Here is a 16,174-nt window from a genome sequence, read left to right on the forward strand (position 1 = left end):
AACCCACATAACCTGTCCTATTAAGGCATTGAAAATATCTCATCAAACATCTCTACCCAGCCCTAACTATAATGATAACCCAGCCCCCCCCCCAAAAAAACAACCACAATCAGCAAACAGCAGAAAATTAATGCAGCTTCAAAGGGAGGGTGCAAGGGCCCAGAAACCTTTCCATGCCTACACCTGGGTGTGACAAAACAGCCAAAGAGGCCGCCCACACCTCCCCCCTACTTATAAACCTCCCCTAAAGTCCCACCCCTAACAGTACCCTGACCAATTAACTAAATCGACATAGTCAATTCTACCACCTATGCCTGATAAGCCGGGGTGGAGAGCGTGCAAGCCCTTGCTCCCCCCAAGCCCCATCAGCATCATCCTGGACACCATCATCGACAGAGTCATGACCAATAAGGCTGTGGAAGTCGATGGTCCTGACGCCATGCTCTATTCAGATTCATAAATCGAAGAAACATAAGGGTTCAATGCATAAATACATTTACCATCTATTTAGGAGTCAGGAGAGTCAAAGATGAGGAACGGAATAGGAGACTCCAGATATCAAAGATAATACTGTGAACCCTCAGAGGTGGTTGTTGCTCTGACACACTGGGGGTAGACTATTTTTAATGACTCAGAAGAACACTGATTATGAGAGCTAAATTTTTCACCCTGTGAACCAAAATCTACGCAATATCACTGATTCTTTCATCACTCATCTAATGCCATGCATGAAAGGATTAACATGACATCACACTTACAGTTAGGCTCTGTAATCTGAAGTCGTAGCACTATGAGCATTCACTTCTTTCCTCAAGGAGCTCCAACATAAGTTAGGAAAACTGCAGGAACTCCTGGCAATGGCTTGTGAAGCACAAATGGCTGGCATTGAAACAGACACAATAGGTACATCAAAATACACCCAAGCGACTAGTGATGTAATCTGCATTTTAAAACCAATTAAGTCAAAACAGCCCCCCTTAAGCTAATGCTCCCATCACAACTTTGATTTTTCACATGACTGCCCATCTCTGGGACACCATTGTCATGTGTTTCATCAAAGGACAAATTCAAGAGGGTAGCAGATCGGTCAGAGACACACAAGCTCACACATATTATCCAATAAACTCTAGCCCTGACATTTGGTAGTACAGTGAATCTGATGAAACCCACAAAACGTTCCTAGGAAACAGAAGTGAGACCAAAAGCGAGAGCCTTTCCTTAGTCCTACTAGCATTTGAGGGGATTGGGGGCGAGTGAAATGTTAAACAAGTATCAATATGAAAAGTATCCACAGTCCTTGTCTTTTGAAAGCAGAGGAGTTTGTCCCTTAACAAAAATGATCAAGTCTTTGTTTTCCAGTTAAGCAATAATCCCTGTTACATTCCTAGAAGCCAAATTAATGGTTTTCCTGGGAGACCCCTACCATAGTACATTCCTCCCTCTTATGGCATGCTGACTGAGTCAAAGACAATATTTCGGTACATGACGATTGGGCAACCAAATTCAAACCGTGTAGTTTCTGAGACAATTCTGTCTGCTTATATACAAATCAACCACTTTCTTCTACTGAATCAAGATGGGCAAAGCTATTGATGATTAGGATGGTGCAAGACAGACCTGAATTCCTTGGTCTCCTCCTGATTGCGTGGGCATAAGCAGATTCCATAACATCCTCCAGTCTATAAAAAATTACCCAATGGAATTGTTCTGATCTTACTCAGATCAATAAAGGAATAACTCAGTTCAGCAAAAAAGATCTAAAATTCACCAACACTCAGTCACATGTGCCTAGCTTATGTCCATGTCCTACAAGTCACACTCTCCTCACCAAATTATGAGATCTCAAAGACACTATATATATATATATATATATATATATATATATATATATATATATATATAATTTCACCTGTATGGTTATTTGCATTATTTGTAATTACATCTGTCACATCAAGGGTGAGTTCAGGAGCACTGCATTGTCTGTGTGATTTATAGTTTTAATGTTACCTCACACTTAATGGAGCAATTTAGGTAATATTATTGTAGAGCATGATGATAGTTCTTTACAGACAGCCTGATTTAGAATTTGTCTGAAGAGTACTTCATCACTAATATGACAGATTTCCCATCTCATTATTTTCATAAATGACATACACTTGTACTATGAGAGACAGGATAACCATCATGTTTGTGACAGAGTAATTCATCAGCCAAACTGTTAATCAGGCCAAGATATGTTTTAGATAGTTAATACTAATTGTCTTTATTTTACTTCCTTGACTTAATTGAATCAATATTCTTGTCATCATTTTATTGTTTATGTTACCTACACAAACTATAACAAAATATTAAATTAGAAAGTGACATTTAATTTCCTGTGTTAGATGTATGTCCTTAAAAACAAACGTTCAGGCTCTGGCCTGTCAGTAGAGTACTTGCTTTAAATTTACAGAAGCTGGACAGACCCACAATAAAGCTATTCCTCCTTTCCAGAATGCACGTATAGTGAAATGTGGTCCTGAATGGAAAGAATGCATGCTTGACAAAGCTTTAATTTATACTGGATTCCAAAGACACTACTCTGCTGCAAACCCAACGAATAACACAATATTTTGGCGGATTTTCGAAACATTATGACAGACATCAGAAAGCGACAAGCCTTGGGCAACAGGATAGTATAAACAAGTGAGCATTTAAAAACACACAGCACAAACTGATTTTTCCTTTACAAACTGTATAGTATAGTAGCTCTTTCTGTCTCACATTTTCTTTCACTCCTGCCATTTTCTCTCACTTTATATGCCCTATTCACCCCTGTTCTTGTAATGCTTTGAAGGAGCACTCTCCTCTCAACAAACGTTACTATTGGAAGTAAAGCTCACACCTGTGCATTTCTTGGCAATTTTGAGGCAGGTATTTACGTCCCACCACTTTCAGAATTCACCAGTTACCACTGCTTTCAGCCCTACAAGTGATACTGAACACTGCCTTTTGTAAAGATAGCCTTTTAAAGGCGGTAATGGCCAATGCAAGAGTGTTGGGAGATGCACTCACTGGGATTATCAAAGAATGCAAACATCAGGAAAATGTGCCTATATATACTGCTTAACCCGTTCGCTGCTAGGACTCCCCACCCATGCTGAGACCTTTTTTGGCTATTTGGGATAGTTCATGTTTAAGACTCCATAACCCTTTGTCCACATAAGCTATCCATGCCAAAGTTGTGTCATTTTATTCCAACATCCTAGGGGCACTAAATATGCCCAGGGTTTGTGGATTCCCCTGTATGGGAGTGAGAAAATAGGTGAAATTTGGCAACATTGAGTTTTTTAAAGAAAAATAGTGAAAAAGTGCTCCAGATAAAAGTGTCTGTTTTTACCCCAAAAATGGCATCAACAAACGGTTTACTGTACCAAAATCACTATCTTTTCAGCTTTCCGGAACATGCAAAGCTGAATCAAAAATGTAAATTTTGTACCACAGTTTTAGCATTTTTACTCCGAGGTAGCCTATTTTCCCTATTTTTTGTGTCTTCAACCTACTTCCAGTTTGTAGTGGAAACCAGTTGAAAACCCAGGGGTGATCCAGAAAAGTTATAGATTTCTGAAAGTTAGACAAAATGCTGAATTAGCAAGGGGTCATATGTGTAGATCCCTCATGGTTTTGCCAAGAAAGTTACTGTTGAAAAAAATAAATATTAAAAATGAGTAAGAAAAAACAGGCATTTGCGACAACATTTTCATCTGTAACTTTTTGTCATGAAGGCTGATTGACAAACAAAAATCTACCATTACACCAACCAGACCCTTCTAGTTACGGTAATATATAGAGTTTGAAGGTGCTCCAAGAACCTAAGGTACCCAGAGCAAACAACTGAGCTGCACCCTACCATGGGTTTTCATAGAATACCAAGTATAGACCAATTCCTATAGCGAAACAGACAGAGTGAATAATAGGTATAAAGGAAACTTATCCATTTCTCAAATGTGATCAAGATATAGAGTTTAGGAGCAGTGGTTATTTTTACTTGTCTTAATTTGTGAGTACCTGTACTATCATATGATTTGGAAAGTATTTTTCAAAATGTCATCTTTCTTCTACACTGGCTTACATTTAAGAGGCACAAATGCAGCAAAATCCAATTTGTAATAACAAACGATCTACTATTCAATGCTCCTAAAAGTCTTCTGATACAAATGGTACCTCACTTGTGTGGATAGGCCTAGTAACCACAACAAGAGACGGCCTAAAACACAACATAGACGCATAGAATTTTTCCACCACAAACTGACCCTCTTTTTACAATGTGGGTAACTCTAGATTTTGGACCCTAGCTCAGCCAGCACCTAGGCAAACCGTACATTTTGAAAACTAGACACCCAAGGGTATCCAGGGTGGACTGACTTGCACGGCTGTCACCACATACTTTTACCCAAAACCCCTACATTGACTAAAAAATACATTTTCTTCACATATCCATGATACAAGGTACTGGAATCTGCACAAAGCCTCAAACTTCCTTTCATCCAGTATTCCCCTAATTGTCCCCATAAAAACAGTTCTTCATTTATGTGGGTAGGCCTAGTGCCCGCAACAGGAAACTGCCTTTTTTCAATGTGGGTAGCTCTAGATTTTGGACCGCAGCTCAGCTGGAACAGAGGAAAACCTAGGGAACTGGTGCATTTTTTAAATCTAGGCACCTAGGGGTATCCAGGGTGGGCTGACTTATGTGGCTCTCACCACATTTTTCTACCCAGAATCCCCTGTAAATCCAAAACATTGACTAAAACACTGTTTCTTCACATTACTGTGATGAAAGTCCTGAAATCTGTGGGAAGCCACAAACGTTCTTCTACCCTGCATTCCCCCAAGTCCCCCTTATAAAAATGGTGGCTCACTTCTGTGAGTAGACCTAGTTGCTGTGACAGGAAATGGCCCAAAACGCAACATGGACACAGCACATTTTTCCACCGGAAACTGACCCTCTTTTTCCAATATGGGTAACTTTAGGTTTTGGACCTTAGCTCAGCCAGCACCTAGGGAAACCTAGCCACCCTAGGCATTTTTACAAACTAGACACCTAGGGATTTCATAAATGTTCTGACTTGAGTTGATCCCATTAGGGATTTTTAGCCACAATGACCTTCAAACCTCAAACTTTGCCTGAAAGCACACATTTTCCTTACATTTCTGTGAGGAAAACTTCCATAATCTACAAAAATCTAAAAAAATCCTACCACCCAGCATTGCACCACTTGTGCCAATAAAACCACTGCTCCACTTGTGTGTCTCAAGCGCAAGCAAATGGAAAGGGTCTTTTAAGAAAATATTAAAGATAAAATATTGTGTCAAGGACATCATGAATGTAAGTCTCTATGGGAAAGCAAGGGTTTAAGGCCTGATTTAGATCTTGACTGAGGGGAATACTCCATCACAAATTTGATGAATATCCTGTCCACCGTATTATGATCCCACTGTATTCTATATGCATCGTAATACAACAGACGGGATATCTGTCACATTTGTGATGGAGTATTCCATCTGCCAAGATCCAAATCAGGCCCTTAGTATATGGAACTCTACATATATGCAACTTGAACATATGTATATTGTCAAGGTGCATACATGTGGAGTTAAGGATAATATTAAATCTATACTTACCTATTTGCACATACCTTCTTGATTTTTTTGGTCCTCAATATTTTTGACACAATAATCTGTCCACACAATATTTTTTACTTCAATATTCTGTCTGACAACCATGGCATCAGCCCAAGGACATGCCAGCTGTTACACAGAAAACTCAGGCTGACAAAACACCATTGCAGGCAACTGCAGCACATGTGGATAGCAAGCCAGGACACTACAGACAAAAACTTCTTCAAATCTACTCTAAGACACTAACAGAAGCAGATTCGGAACACCAAGTGCACAGCTCTCGGCGAATGCATTGATGTCGGCATGAACAGCAGTAAAGAAATCCTTGCCATCCTCTTAGATTTCACAGCACTGCTAGCCATCTGCAGCAACATGACCTCTGCAACAATCTCTCAGAATCTGTTTATAACAAAATAACTTCTATATAGGGAAACTTCAACCCCAACTAGTACCCTTCACTCTTGCAACTCAACTTCTCATCAAGGCAGAAGAACTAATCCTGACCACATGGCCCACTTTCACCAATGAAGAAACTGCCGCCACCATGAATTCCATTCACTCTTAGGCCCCATCTGCCCCTTGCCCTCACTTCACCTTCAATAAATAACTTCTGTTGATCACTAACACCAATCCTCAATGCCTCCATCAACTAAGCCACCTTCCAGGATACCTGGATACATGCCACCCTTACTCTCTTGCTCAAGAAATCATCAGCAGACCCAACCACACTTGCCAACTACAGCTCTATTGCCCTTCTACCATACCTGGACAAGGTCTTAGAGAAGCTCATTAACAGGCACCTCTAAACAGAAACAGCACTGATCGCCACCACAGATGATATTTGCATGATCCTAAACAAAGGAGATAAGGAAGACTTCCTCCTTCAGGACCTCTCTGTAACATATGACGTGGTCTCATACCCCATTCTCATCAGACATCTACATGAGATTAGAATCAATGGATACACTCTCTGCCACATCCCCTCCTTAATGGATAGATTACAAGCGTTAGCATGGCAGCTTACTCTTGTAAGCCCGAAAACCAATCTGTGAAGTGCTTCAAGTTTTGTGCCTCAACCCCACCATATTCAATGCTTACACTGCCATCTACACACACAACATAATCACAGTTTTACATTGACGGGAAACAACTCATACAGTCCTTCTCAGACAATTGCCCCAACACAAGAAAAAGGTTCACCACCTGTATTACCAAAGTAACTAAATGGATAAAAGTAGCTGTCTCAAGTTCAACTCAGACAAAAAAGAAATAGTGATCTTCGGCAAGAGTAAATTACTATGTGATTCCAACTGGTGGCCAAGCAAACTCTGACCCACAACCAGCACTCATGCCAGGAACTTTACTATCATCATCCACAGCAAGCTGGACATGATTGCACGAGTCATTGCCATTACTGCATCCTACTTCCACACCCTGAAGATGCTGAGGAAAATCTTTAAATGGTTTCCAGGCAAAACAAGAAAAACTATCATTACCAGCAAGTAAGACTAAAGGAACACTATCTCTGCCGGTATAACCAAGCAATTCACAAAAAGACCATCCAGAGCTCCAAAGCCAGACTCATCCTGTACCTCCCATACAGAACCCACTTCGCATTATACATTAGGGAATGCCCTCTCAAACAATTTAGAACAACAACCCAATTTCACAATGACCATTTTTTGCAAACCACCTAGCTTTAATGGGCATGGGGAGGGGAAATTATTTAGTGTAATAGCAGACATGCTTGCAAAATCTTCTTAATTACCAAAAAATAACATACTCTTTACAATGTTTTGCTTTCCTCACTAACAGTAACTGTTTGTAAATGTCATGACCTTGACTATGTCCTTATATAAGTCTTTATCTGACTGTAGCCCAGATATTGATCTGTCCATAAAGGAGTAGGGTGCTGGCCTGTGGCACCTACTCACTAAAATCAAAAGCCTTCTGAAAATTCTTGGCGTTGATACCAGTGGTTTTAACAAATTTGAAAATGCTATGACCCTCAGATTCAAAGTCAGCTGCTTTGATTGTTGTCAATATCAAATCTCTGGATTTATCTGTGAAAGGCATAAACAAGAGGGGTGTTTGTGCATGATCACAGGTAGTGAGCATATTCGCAGTTGAAATGTCTTTTTGAAGTAAAGAAACAGCAGTAAAAATACTGGAAAGTTCACCTGGACTCCTGCAAGGATTTGTGTTAAAACTGGACATGGGGACATAGCTCAGCACATGTACACCAGTGTGGTTGGTACAATTTTCAAACATCACTAAAGCCTTAGGAATTGTGAACGGTCGTAGATTTACAAAAAGTGCAGCAAATTAATTAACATGAGAGTGGTACAGGAATATTATGTAGCGGGTGGTGCATTTTGGGGCACACTGTCACATCCTATTAAAATCTCTGTTTGCATCGCACTTCTAAATTACAAAACAATGTTCACCAAATGCTTATATATTCTAAAATATATGTATAGTTCATTTACCGGTATCTAAATGTTCTTGTGTATTACAAAAATGACATTCTGCAGTCTTCCTTTTCACACTTCCTGTACCCCAGCAAGACTGTTCACCCTAAAATCTCCTCTCACTTTTCAGTCAGAGAAAGAAAAGTAAACAACCCCCCCAAGCAACAACTTGTCAGAAAAGATAATCTGACATTTGACCTGTCTTTGAAGCGCAGCAAATGTTACAAGATAAACACAAAATGTAAATTGTTTTTAAATTTTCTTTCGCCACACACCAGAAATCAGCAGGTGACTTACAAGTGGATCCCGACCTATAGTTTTAGAAAAACTCCCTTAGAGAGCTTTACTAGTTCCCCATACACAAACACACTCAATTCAAACTTGTCACCCACACGTTCAAGTCCCTTCACAACTTAGGGCCCACTTACCTGAACAGTCACATCTCCAACTGTCCAGACACACCACTCCATAGGATGCAGCAGAGAAAAGTTAGCTTTATTCAAATTCCTAAATTGTTTCTAGATGACAAAAAAATGTGTCACAGAGCTCGTTCTTAAAACAACCTATCTACACGTTTATGATAAATCTGGTACAGCGATGATTAGCCGATTGGCCAAAACCAGCTTACAAAAATTGTTTTCAATTGATGTGGCATGGATCTTATTTCTATAATGTGTCAGGACGTTCTCCATGCTAAACATTGTCAATTTAGGTCCTGAGTATAACATTCGAAGATCGTGATTTGTCATTGGACTTAATAGCCATTTGGGCAATGTTTACATGTGATATGAAGGCTTCTCGCTGATTCACGTGTGCACCACAGTCGCCACCAGTAAGGTTGCAATAAAGGTTAGCATTGTCCTGTGGAAGTGTGCAGTAACAATGAAAACATATGGTTGGCTTAGAACATTGCAGTATGGACAGGACTGGGCATTCTGACACTTACACCCAAAAACACATGTGCAAGTGAAGCCTCAATATTTTTGTCTCCATCCAATTGTAAAATGAACTGTTGGATGGCTTTTGAAGTACCTTGTTTCCTTGATGAAAAGAACCTTCATATTATTTACTTGCTGTTTTGACAGTGCCGCAGTTAACTACTGTGAAAGGGCATTGTTTGTTGAATCCACTGCGCTTGAGCAGAAACAACATATCTGTGCTAGGTTGTGGATAGAGATGCAGTTACACTTTTCTGCCTGGTATCAGCATTAATGCTATCTTGTGCCCCACCATCACCTCCTTCACTGACCAAAGAGCCTGAGAATCAAAGGAGCCGAGAGAAAGCTAACGACTTAAGGGTTGGATGCTTGGTAGCTTAATTATGGGACGTAGTGGCCAGATCCATGGACATATTGGGCCATATTTATACTTTTTGACGCAAAACTGCGCCGGCACAGTTTTGCGTCAAAAATAATACCGCCGGCTAATGCCATTTTGGTGCACCGTGCGGGCGTCAAATTTATACTTTGACGCACGGCGGCACAAACCACAAGTGGAGCCATTTATTTTGACACACACAGCAGCATCAAGTCGTAAAGCAAAACGACGTTAACGCAGCAGAAATGACTGTGGGTCGATTAACGACCCCGCAAACCGGATATGCAGTGTTTTTTGACGCAATAGCTGAAAAAAAAAAAAAGAACACTGCCATTTCAACAGAGGAGAGCCAAAATGGAACCCAGATGCCACTACAGACCCCAGGAAGATGACAACAGACCAGGAACTAGCCAGGAGGACCCACACAAGAACCCGGACACTTTTAAGAAGAAAAGAAAGTGTTGCTTCAGTGCAGAGGAGGGCACAACGTCAAACTGACATCCCAGCACAAGTCAGCCACCATACCCCCTACATTAACTAGGGCCCTATTAACAACCTCTAGCCATACTGACAACTGGAATGTAACTGCGACAACAGTTGCCACTACCACCTCCGCTCTGTCTGCAGCTCAAGTAGCCAATGGCAGTAACCTCCCCATGAATCATACACACCTAAATTAGAGGGTTGAGGAAGACAACTTCAACAATCCCCTGAAAAAAGACAAAGGCCCTAGTACTGTAAAATGTCAATGCCCATAGTTGTTGCAAACATCAGCCAATGTCAACAACAATAGGAGCTACACAGCACTAAGGACATGCTGACCCATGCTGCATATGTCAGGGTCCATCCTGTGCCTGGGTCACAGTGTAACATCCCAAATGTCATACTGCTCAGACAACAGCATTGAGGGGGAGGACACATGTAACTGGTCACTGAAATACACCTGCACAGTCAGAGGAGGAAATAGGACACTGCTACGATTATCAAGGCAATCCAATCTACCACACATTCCCAACATCAGCTGTACACATTACCAATGCCAACATCCATATTGTGCCATAACATTGCTATGCATAGGATATGCTGCATGTCAACTACATTTATGTGGATGTGAAAGATCAGAGACTGGGGCAGGTCCAGATTGTCAAGTGTGCTGCCAGTGCCATCAGAACACCCACAGCCAGTGAAAGGTCTCACCATGAGAATGGATGTAGATGGAGGGTTGAGTAGGACAAGAAGGTGGCAATTCACTATTTGGCCTAAAACAAGACTAGAGGAGATGATGCAGAGAATTCCAAGAACTTAATACTATACATGTGACATGCAGGTGGGCCATAGGCCTGGGAGAATGCCCATCTGAAAGAATGGAGCAATAAACATGAAACAAGATCACAATGTGAATTCATCACAACGCAGGCATGTCACATCACTAATGCCACAACACAGACACACTAATTGTACCCCGTTTCATTGCAGAGGACAATGGATCTCCTGCGGATATGCCTGTCCCAGAGTACCCTGATGACATGGATGACGAGCTGATAAACATTCCCCAGGAGACCATCCAAGAGGTCCTTAAAACCCTCCAGACCCCACCTTCAGTCACAAGGAGGAGCACAGAACAAGCAGCCATCGCAGAGGATCCACCCACCACCCCAATTGTAAGACCTGCCAGCTCCAATACAGCTGAGGACTCAGACGACACAGGCACCAGCTTTGAGAGAACTGTATTTGGGGTACAGCGGGAGCTGGCCAATGAGGTGCGGGTGGGGGTGCAAACTATGGCAGCCAGCCTAGAGGGGTTGCGTTCGTGCATGATGTGATCTGCAGATCAGGTAGCAGCTATGCAAGCCCTAACATCCATCCTGCAAGGACTACAAGAAACTGTCAAGGAATTCACCACTGCAGTAAGGGAGTTGCAACAACACCTCGCACCCCAAACCTTCCACTGCATGCACAAATGCAATCATGACCCCCTCAGGGCCGACCTGGCTGCCTACTATCGTGATGTGGCTGCTATTCTTAAGAATCAGCAGATCCTCCTTGAAGCAGTATTGCCCTTAAGACCGTCACAGGTAGCAGCAACCGGGATGTGTGACTTTAGGTCTTCTAACACTGAGGTGTGTGCTGCCCCTTCACAACCACCAGCACCAAGAACAGAGGAGGCAACACACACATCAGAAGAAGAAGACATGGAACAGATCACCTTCACACGGAAATGTACCCGGAAGCACTAGTCCCTGCCACATGGCCAACTATTACCAAGGTCCTGCGCTTTGTAACATGCCAGTCTTACAACAACTCTACTTAATGACTGTTCTGCTTACCACTGTATATCTTGTCAGCCTGCCCAGTGATTGTCTCTCTCTTACTCATTTGCAAATCTTGTCCCTCTGCACTGTCTGAAACATTACCCCAGCATGTCAAAAGCATTTCCTTAACCCCTTGTGTAGGATCACAATGTAAGATGTCACTCTAATGGACTCACAATCATGGACAATGTACACATAGCACTACAGCACTTTAAAAAAAAATAGCACTTACACAACAAATCTGTCTCTGGGTAATGTGACGCATCAACTGTGCAGTAGATAACTGAAATGTGCCTACTGTCAAATAACAGAGCTTGTCAATACAATTGTCCTGATATTATCTAGTCAGATAATTCTGCACAGTGTCCATGATTGCATCATACTCTGCCCATCCTGAGGGACATATCTGATGAAGTGAGAAACCATACACCATCATGCTGTGTTGGACAGAATAATGCTTCCTCAAGGGAAATCTAAGTCATCAAATAGTGGCCTCAAAATGTTGTCACCATGCAATATTAACACATATAAGCAAACCCATCCAGTTGGAACATCTATGACAGGAATGTGTAGGGACAAAAGGACCAAAGTGGTAAAGCAGAACTTTCAGGGGGGCAAAGGTGTACGTCCGACTGTGGGTGTTTCTAACAAGTATGACACAATGTGTAATAGAGGGCCTAGCTATGAGGCGCATAGGAATGATCTTTTAGACAAAAGGACTATAGGCCCATTGAGAAATGTCCCCCCAAGCCAGACTAGATATAGCAACTACGACATATACATGATAAATGTACCCAAGCTAAGCAATGGCCAAAAGGAGCAGAGAGATTCCCTCACAATTAAAGTAATCCATTGGATAAGGGGGATGAAGAAGTATAGCTCCATCATAAGGGATGACATAGTCACCGCTCACAGACATACAAGAGTAAGTTCAACAACAGACATCATAGGCCTTAAACTGAGTAGCCAGAGCCTAGTAAATGGTCTCTTGGCACTGGATTCAAGAGTGAGACCTGGTACTTTTTCACAAATGTCACTCGCTCAAAAAATCCCTCAACCATTGGCAAATCTGTCTCCCCAAGAGAGATACAACATCTCAACAGCCCTGCACGTAAACACACCTAGAAGGCATCAAAAGAGGAGCCCAACCTCAGCCATAGACTGACGTGAGGCCCATATGTTGGAGGAGGGGAAAGATGGCATATCCAAATTAGAACCCTCTAAGCCAAGTAACCAGACATAGTACACCCGGGGAGCGGAACTAGGAGCACATTGTAGTGATCCACTAGAGGAGCTGGACTATGGAGTAATGCCTTGTTTAAATGAGAACAGAGAGATCCACAAGATACGGGGGATGGTCTTAATCCTCCGATCAGGTTTTTATCTTGGAATGTGGCAGGGCTGCTTCAGAAATCAGATAACCCTGACTGGTGTAGTTTTATAGACCAACACCATATCATTTTACTACAGGAGACATGGGTGTTAACAGTGACTAACAGGGAAGGTTACTGGGCCTTTCAGAAGACCGCGCTTCCCTCACCATCTGGTAGGGCGTCGGGGTTTGATAATTTGGATAAAACACAATCTGTTCCCAAAGGTGAAGGAGCTAATAACTCCCACAAAAGATCTATTAGCCGTTGAGGTGGAACTTAGTACTGCCAGGGGACCTGTTAGCATAGTAATTGCAAACATATACGTTATACCTGGCATTCAAAGGACGCAGATTGCATTGATGAGCATGTTAGCAGATTTTCTTAACTGTCTTCCGGGAGGGCAGGGCCTAATCATCGCAGGAGATTTCAATATGCAACTGAATTCGAGAGATGTAAATCAGCAAAAAGAAATCCAGTTTGCAGAGCCTTGGGATAGATCTGGGCAGGTTCGAGCCACGGCTATAAGAGAAGGGGGAGCATTAAATATATTAGACAACCTAATAACAACAAGGGGACTAAGAATAGTAAATGGAAACACCAGATCAGACAGTCCAGCCTCGCCCACTTATAGGAGAGGACTATACGCTAGCCATCTTGACTACGTCTTAGTAGATGATGTCCTTTGGAAATCCCTCATTAACATGGTTGTCCTCCCTCGAAATGATAGTGATCACCAAGCCCTGAGCACCGTCTTTTCTACAATCTCATTCAGCTGTAAAACACTGACAACATGGGTTAAGGGTAATGTCCTAGCTATGACGAATGATCTTAAAAGTGTAAAATGGGAACGGGTAGAAGATGATCCAAACGTCCAGCTTTCCATATATAGAATAGTTGCAACAACGCTTTCCCCATTGAAGCATACAAACATCGCACTGGTGGATTTGATCAGTCTGCATAGCATTTTGACCAACCGGCTAAAACTACACTTCCAGGTAGCAAGGAGGCAGACAGCGATTGGAATTAGAACTGTAAGCTGGTTCTCTAAGTCCTGTCGCCAGGCCAAAATACAGTTATTGGGCGCACTAAAGGCAGGGAGCCATTTAGAGATAAGAGAATCCAGGGTTGCGTACAAAGTTGCACTCAAAAATGCAAAAAAAGAGTGGGAAGCTAAATACTGGAATGCGCTGGTAGATGCACTCCACGAGAAGGATTTCAAACTATTTTGGAAATTAGTGGCAGACAAAGGCAGCTCTAAAGATGGAGAGACTTATCCCGTAATCCAGCCAGAAACTTGGGTGACACATTTTAGTAAAGTATATGGAAAACCTCAAATTAATAGTATTACCATCCCTTTACTTAAATCTAATGATCTTTCTGTTAATACACTACCTGCTGGGAGAGCTATATCACCCAAATTTGCTCTGGCTTCCTTTTCCCTAAAAGAAACAACTTTGTCCCTACAATCAGTGCGCAAAGGGAAGGCCCCTAGGCTTGACGGCATCCCAGGTGATTTATACCTGTCTCGACCGACAATTTGGTCCCTGTACTTAAATGCGCTCAGCAATGAGATATTAAGGGGGGAGGACTTCCCCCCACGTGGCAAGGAGCAATCATAGTCCCTATTCACAAGAAAGGGCCAAGAGAAGAACCTACTAACTATAGGCCGATTAGCCTACTCGATATCACTCAAAAAATATTTAGCAAGCAGGTATTGAATAGATTGCAGGCATGGACAGAGGATTTTCACATTCTTTCCGACTTCCAGGCAGGATTTAGGAAAGGAATGAGTACAATAGATCAGGTATTCAGGTTCAATCTCCTTTGTTGGAAATATCTGTCACTGAATAAGAGCCACCTGTATGTAGCTTTCATTGATCTAAAAGCTGCTTTTGACATGGTCCCCCGTGATCTATTGTGGAATGTCTTGGAGAGCTATCAACTTGATGGAGAACTACTAAGATTGATTAGGTATCTTCATGAGGGAACGTACGCTCAAGTACGTTGGTCTCAAAGTGGCGACTTAACAGAAGCAATACCTGTTAACAGGGGGGTTAGGCAGGGGTGCGTTCTGGCCCCAATATTGTTTGATCTTTATATTAATGGTTCGGCAGACCAATTATTATATTGTAATCACGATGCCCCAAAGCTCGCTGGAACCCCTGTCCCCATTTTAATGTTCGCTGACGATACTCTACTAATTTCAAGAACACCTATGGGCTTGCAAAATGAATAGGATGCTTTTTATAAATTTTGTTCGAACAGAGGGCTTGAAATAAATCCAACAAAATCAAAGTTAATGGCTTTTAACCCACATAAATCGTTTAGGGGGAAAATGACCATAGCAGGCCAACCAGTGGAGAGAGTCAGCCAGTTTGAATATCTGGGGATCAGGCTAAGCGATGACCAAAAGTGGTCGGCGCAGATTGGGAAGAGTCTGACAGCCTTGAGGCAAAGGTCTTCAGTGATAGGGAGGAATATTGCAAATACCTCGCAAGGGGAGATATCATCTGGTATTACTGTTTATAAAGCCGCAGCAGTTGCAGCCTCAACCTATGATGCTGAGCTCTGGGGCCATACTAATTCCAGGTGTTTGACTATGGCAGAAAAACATTTTTTACGGAACTTTCTGCGACTGCCGACGAGTACCCCTCTTACTCCGCTTAGACTCGACCTAGCCTTAAATGAAATCCACTACGAAATTGCGCTAAGACCTCTTAAGTATTGGGTGCGTCTTTGGACTTCTGAGCACCTGTCTATCCTACACCTAGCATTAAAGGAGTTTCTTGTAGGTGACTGCGTATTAAAGATCCCTTGGCTTAGACACAATAGAGACACGTGTAAACTCCTTAAAATGGAGGAGGTGTGGAGTGCTTCATATAACCTGACCAAGGAAGCAAAAGAGTGTTATTGGGAGAACATCCTGGTGCAAATTTGGACAAAAAGCCAAGGTAGTCTGACGCTACAGTTCCTGGATCATAAATGCAGTCCCAAATTTGAGGCCTATATGGATAACATAAATCCTCCCTATACCAAAACACTT

The sequence above is a fragment of the Pleurodeles waltl genome, chromosome 2_2, assembly GCF_031143425.1.
Source record: "Pleurodeles waltl isolate 20211129_DDA chromosome 2_2, aPleWal1.hap1.20221129, whole genome shotgun sequence".
Taxonomy (NCBI): domain Eukaryota; kingdom Metazoa; phylum Chordata; class Amphibia; order Caudata; family Salamandridae; genus Pleurodeles; species Pleurodeles waltl.